The sequence below is a fragment of the Cynoglossus semilaevis genome, chromosome 2 (assembly GCF_000523025.1).
Source record: "Cynoglossus semilaevis isolate Cse_v1.0 chromosome 2, Cse_v1.0, whole genome shotgun sequence".
Classification (NCBI taxonomy): domain Eukaryota; kingdom Metazoa; phylum Chordata; class Actinopteri; order Pleuronectiformes; family Cynoglossidae; genus Cynoglossus; species Cynoglossus semilaevis.
This window is the reverse complement of record NC_024308.1, coordinates 13,297,049-13,303,050: the sequence shown is the minus strand read 5'-3', so window position 1 is coordinate 13,303,050 and position 6,002 is coordinate 13,297,049. Positions and strand designations below refer to the sequence as shown.

The 6,002-nt window shown below is 38.0% G+C and overlaps 1 protein-coding gene across 1 annotated transcript in view; it reads right to left on the bottom strand.

Annotated features, from left to right (window-relative positions):
- Window positions 1–6,002, bottom strand: part of LOC103399890 (1-phosphatidylinositol 4,5-bisphosphate phosphodiesterase gamma-1-like) — a 784,699-nt gene that overhangs the window by 777,560 nt on the left and 1,137 nt on the right.

Sequence of the window (6,002 nt, the reverse complement as noted above, 5' to 3'; positions counted from 1 at the left end):
AGTATTTTATCTGAATATTTCAAAAAAGTTTTGGCAAAACCATAATTTTTGTTCAGATGTTAAAAAATGATGATGAAAAATTTTGAATTTTTTTTTAATTTTTGTCTTTTCTGTATTTTTCTCATCAAATTACAGCATTTTGAAAAAACATTTTCCCATAAAATTGTTTTTGAAAATTTCTTCAGCCAAACCATACTTTTTAGTCAGATGTTAAAAAGTTATGATGAAAATTTTTGAAGAAAAAAAAATTAAATTTCTTTCTTTTCTGCATGTTTCTTGTCAGCATTTTGAAAAGAAAAATTGAGAAAATATTTTTCAGGAAATTTTTTGCCAAACCTGATCTATTATTTTTTTTCAAAAATGTTCATCATAATTTTTCAACATCTGACCAAAGATGAGACTTTTTGGGGCAAGAAAAAAAATTCCACATTGTTTTTTCAAAATGATATATTTTGATGAGAACCATGCAGAAAAGAAAGAAAATTAATGTTTTCTTTTGGGGGGGAGGTTCCAAAATTTTCATAATCATTTTTAAGTTGAAGAAATTAGAATTTTGATGAAAAATTTAATTTTGTTTTCAAAATGCTGTATTTTGATTTAAAACATACAGAAATGAAAAAATAAAATTATCAAAATTTTTGTTTTATAATGATAATGATTTTTTTTCTTGCTTTGAGGTGAAAACACACCTTAAAAACTGGTTCAATGAGTACAATAACACATGAATGAAGTGCTGGGGGAGTAGAAGGGGTTAGTAGAACAGCTGAACTCTGGACTTGACTTTCGTCACACCCACCAAGAAAATGCTGGCTTCAATGACACAGCAGACATCTTCAAACACACACTCGAACTGAGGAAGTTTTTTTTTTTTTTTTTAATCAAACCTCCGCAGGTTGTGTAAAAATTACGAGTCAAACTAGGGCCAAAAGAAGAAATGTGGTTCCCATCAGAGACTCCACCATGTGGAGATGACAGGGAGCATGCTTGGCATAAGATTAAGAGAATGCCATCGTTCTGGAATGGACACACGTGTCCAGGCTCCAGACTGAGATAAAAAGCCAACAGCTGAAATTATCAGAGCAACGCATTTACGAAAATACAGTTGAACTGCTGATACCAGATAAAGAAGCTACTGATTAGTTGATGACTAACTGATGAACGTGCATAAAGGTCACATACGTATTGAGATAAACACACGGCAAGGGGAAAGTTCTGCACACACACAAGAAGCAGATACAAACTAAAGAATGGCAGTTACCACTAGGGCTCGAACCAATCACCTTTTTGCTGTAAGGCAAGAGGCAATAACCACCTTTCCAATGTGTATCCCCTCAGGCATTTCAATCAATATTTCAAAATTTAGCTCAAAATGACAGGACAATAAAAACTTTTACACCATTATAAAAATATTCATTAGCTTTGATCATGATTAGTTGAAAAAAGAACAATAGATTAAATCACACAGACACACGACTCCCTGTTCAATCTTTTCTTATTAGATCAACAGAGTAACTCTAAAAAGAGCTGAGGTGAGCATTCAATTTAAAAAATAATCTGACATTTGTTGAGATTTTAGACTTCTTAGGTTTGATTTATAAATCACATTTTATTCTATTTTGACCAGATGATGAAACCAAAAGTTCAAGAACCAATTAATTCAAAAATATATCTGTACAAAAGTACAAAAACGTGTTAAAGAGTGTCCAATTTTTTCAGTTTTAACAAAAGAAACATTTTTTGCGTTTCTTTTTTTTTTGTTTTTTTGCATTTTCTGATCAATCCTAGAACATTTTGACTGCTTTGTATTTAGGTCTGTGTAAACGTTAGGCCACATTTGACTGTTTTATGTATGACAGTAAACATTTTGCATCAAAGGTCTCAATTATAAAATGTTTTATTCCAATTAAATCTGATCTTTCTTTCTTTTTTTTATTAATTCCTGACATAAGGCCTTAAGGAATTATCTTAAATTATTGTAGATTCCCATTTTGGGCTGATGTTGACATTGTGCATTTCACTCATCTGTACTACACAGACCTGTGTCCGAGTATTTGTACTGACATACTGTACAGTAAACTACAATGAATCCAGATACAGTAAATCCCCGCTCCGGTTCTCAGTTCTACTCGTTTGGTTGCGTTGGCAGTGAACGCAGCAGAACGTCAGGGTGGAGCAGGTGTTTGTTTTCCTGTTTAGTTCAAATAACAAGTCTTTTCCTGGTCCTCTACTGGAGCAGGGCATGAACTAAAGTATTTTCTTTTCCACATCTACTTTGAGAATGTGCCGGAGACTGATGGGAGTTCAGTGGGAGCAGCTGCGTGCACTGCTGACCTGAAACCACCAGCCGTTGATAATTGCAGTGTGCTTCCAGTGAAATAAACTGTTCCTGGTACAGCTGGTGACATCACTCACTGCCAGATGGTAGAAAATGGTTTTACAGAGAAATGTAGAGGAAGGAGGGGGGAGAACCATGAGTTTATAAAACCGTACATTAATATTTACCAAAAGAGAAGAAACAAAACAGAGCAGAATCTAAACCTTAGATCAGTTTTCCGATGTATTTTGGTTGATTTGAAAGTTTTCATTTACTACGACTGGGGTTGGAGCTCTGGCCCGATAGCAAGAAGACCATTGGTTCTAAGCCCAGCTGGTAACTGCTGGTCATTAGTTGAAAAAAGAACAATAGATTAAATCACACAGACACACGACTCCCTGTTCAATCTTTTCTTATTAGATCAACAGAGTAACTCTAAAAAGAGCTGAGGTGAGCATTCAATTTAAAAAATAATCTGACATTCCCTGTTTTTAACTGTTCACTCTGAACTGACCATTGGTGTGAATATGAGTGTGAATGGTCATTTGTATGTGGCCCTGTGGTGGACTGGGGAACTGCACAGGGTGAGACCCCACCGTTGTGCCCTTACTAATGGATTTGGCCTGAGCTCCACCCGTGACTCTAAAGGGAACAGAATAGAGGATAAATATAAATAAATATAAAGTATTTCTGATGATTGAATAATGAGAATGAGTATACGTAATTACTTTCTAAAAATTTTAGAAAATTACAAAAGAAAAGCCCTTAAACTTTAAAAGCTTAAAAATTAAATTGGTTGTTGATTGATTTTCTAGATCCTTCAGTCAAGGACAGGGCTGGAGAGCGAAACACATATTATATTTATATTTGATCAACAAGATAAAAACTTTTTTTTCATACATTTAAAAAAAGAAATTTTGGCTCATTTGTCATTTTAAAAATCATTTTGTCTTGTGTGGAATTGTTTCTGTCTAAACCAATAATGTTTGATAATTCAAAGCTGTTTTGTCCAAATATTTGGTATTTTACTGATAATGTTGACCATCCGTTTAACTCTTTGTTTTAAGTCCTAAGATTTTTGGTCATTTTTTCTTTGTATTGTGTCTGTCATTTCTGTGCCGCCATTTTCCCTGATCTGATCTTTAAGGTTAATTTGACTTCAATCTGCGTCAAATTAAAACGTCGGCGTCTAACCGTAGCAGCTAATCCGTGGTCCGTGTCTCTGCTTCCTGCAGAAGATTGTGGTGTTTTTGTCCTTCAATTGGAGACAGGAAGAGAGACACTCCCCTGATAACCCACACTTCCTGTGCCTTGCAGCGTTTAATACTGCCACAGCCTGCCAAGAGCTCATCTCAAAGAAAAACACTGAATTTAGGTATGTGTGTGTGTGAGAGAGTGTGCATGTGTGTGTGTGAGTGAGAAGAAAACAAGAGGGAGGAAAGGATTCTTTAAAAACAAACAAAAACAGAAGGGGGGAGGGTGGAGTGGGGTTCCAGGAGGGTCCGTTAGAAAAACAGAAATTTATAGAAACAAAAACAAACAGGTTTTAAATGAAGCGACCTGTGAAACTCAAAACCAAACTGTAAGTCTTGAGGGAAGGCCAATCGTGGTAATAACGGGGGGTATTTATGTGAGTGAGGGGGGAGGATACTGGGGTGCAATATGGAGGAAAAGTGAGAGGTAAGAGGAGGAAGGAGTGGGCAGCTGAGAGATGGAGCCGTGGGAGATAAAGTGAAGGAGAGACCCACTGAGTTCCTGGAATGTTCTGGCGGGTTTGTCCAGAGTGAGGTTGTTTGCAAAGGGGCGTTTGTGGGTTATAAAAGCATGTGTGTGTGTGTGTGTGTGTGTGCATGCGTGTATGGGTGTGTATTTGTGTGTTTTCTGCAGTGTAGGTGTTTGCCTGCTGTATTTGCCGAGGCGCCATCTTTGAGGTTTATGATTATGGATAAATAATTGACGAGGCTCCGTGAACAGGAACACTCCCACACATGTGCCGCGGTCACTAAGATCTGAGATTTCACAGAAGGAACCAGGAAGACAAACGAAAAACACAGCAAAAACCTACAGAGGTTCCAAACACACGATCCAGCTCACGGAACCCACTCAGGCACTTTTAAGGTTTTGAAGTACCGGCCTTTAACAACTTGAAAATATTTAAGGTGGTATCACATTTGAATTATTGCAGTCCAGTAAAAACAGAGAACAAGAACACCTTACATTACATTTAGCAGCATTTTATCGAAAGTGACTAACAGTTTGAGGAACAATCAAGCGACGGTAAACATAGTAGGTCGTAGAGTAAGAAGAAGGTGCACCTTAGATGTAAGTGGGTTTGTTAGGGTAGGAGAAGTTCTTTGAAGAGAAACAAAGTCAAGTTCTTCTTGACTTCACCTCCAACGTCAAACGCACTTCACCTCCAGCATCAAACTCACTTCACCTCCAACGTCAACCTCACTTCGTCTGACACACACAGAACCATTCAGACCAACAAGCTGGTACAGTATGACTGGGCCTATAGACTTCGTATTTTCTCACAATTGAAAAGTTAACGTTTTCAAACTTCAAATTGGATTTTGTTTCAGTAGAATTACACATATATATTAAAAATTAAGTTTTAAATGAACAGGTTAGTTGCAGACAGACAGAGAGAAGAGGAAGAGCCAGAGAAGTAGTCAAGCTAGCCATTTGAAGTATAATTATAACTCAACATTTTATAAATCAATAATACAATACACTGATGTATCTTTAAGTCCATGTATCACTTAGCTCCAGAGGTTTTTCTGCAAGTTTCCTTAATCTGGCAACAGCAAACAAAAAAAAATTAGGGGATCCAACACAATTTTGAGCCATATCAGATTGTATCCTAAATGCTGCCATTAAAAATATATCACCTAATTATTAAAACAGACCAAAAAAAAAAAAAAAATGCTACACCTTTTGTCTGTGTGGTGATGAGCTTCACTTCATCTGTTTGTGTTCTGAATACTTCAGTTACAGCGTGCTGAGCCCTGGGGGCCACTGGAGAAGCTGCAGCTTGGAGCTTCTGTTTGACAGCAATATTACGTTCACTTCAGGGTGACGGACAAACAAAGACCCAACATTTCTCAGCAGAAGTATTTCCCTCTGGTTGGGGGCGGAGCCTCTCCTTTAACACTGAGCTACCGTGAAGTGGAGAGAACAACACATGGCAGACAGAAGGAAACTTTATCATGCCAGTGAATGCCGTAACTTTTCTCCACTGCCAACAGACACTGTTACAAATCCTCCCCCAGGCCACGCAATCCAGGGCAAACACAATAGCCTCCACACCCCAGACAGGCTGAGGGCTGGTGCGACAGGACGATTCAAACGCACAACAACAGTCTGCTGCTCAGAGTTTACCACCGCCACTTGACTCCAATCCAGCAGAGACGCCCTGACCCACAGTCAGTCAATGTCAGCCAGTCATACCCACAGACCGGTTTAGGGTCTACTGTATAGACATAGTTGGACGGGGTCAACTAGCTTGACCCCTGCAGAGAACTTTATATTATTATGCAGCAAAAAAAAAACATCTGAACATTTTCATTTCTGCTGACCTCATGACGACTCATAACCTGGGTCAGATTTCAGACAAAAACTCTGGAATCACTGCCCTGTAGCCATGTACACCGAGGAGGACACAGACCACGGTTTTCTATTTCTCCAC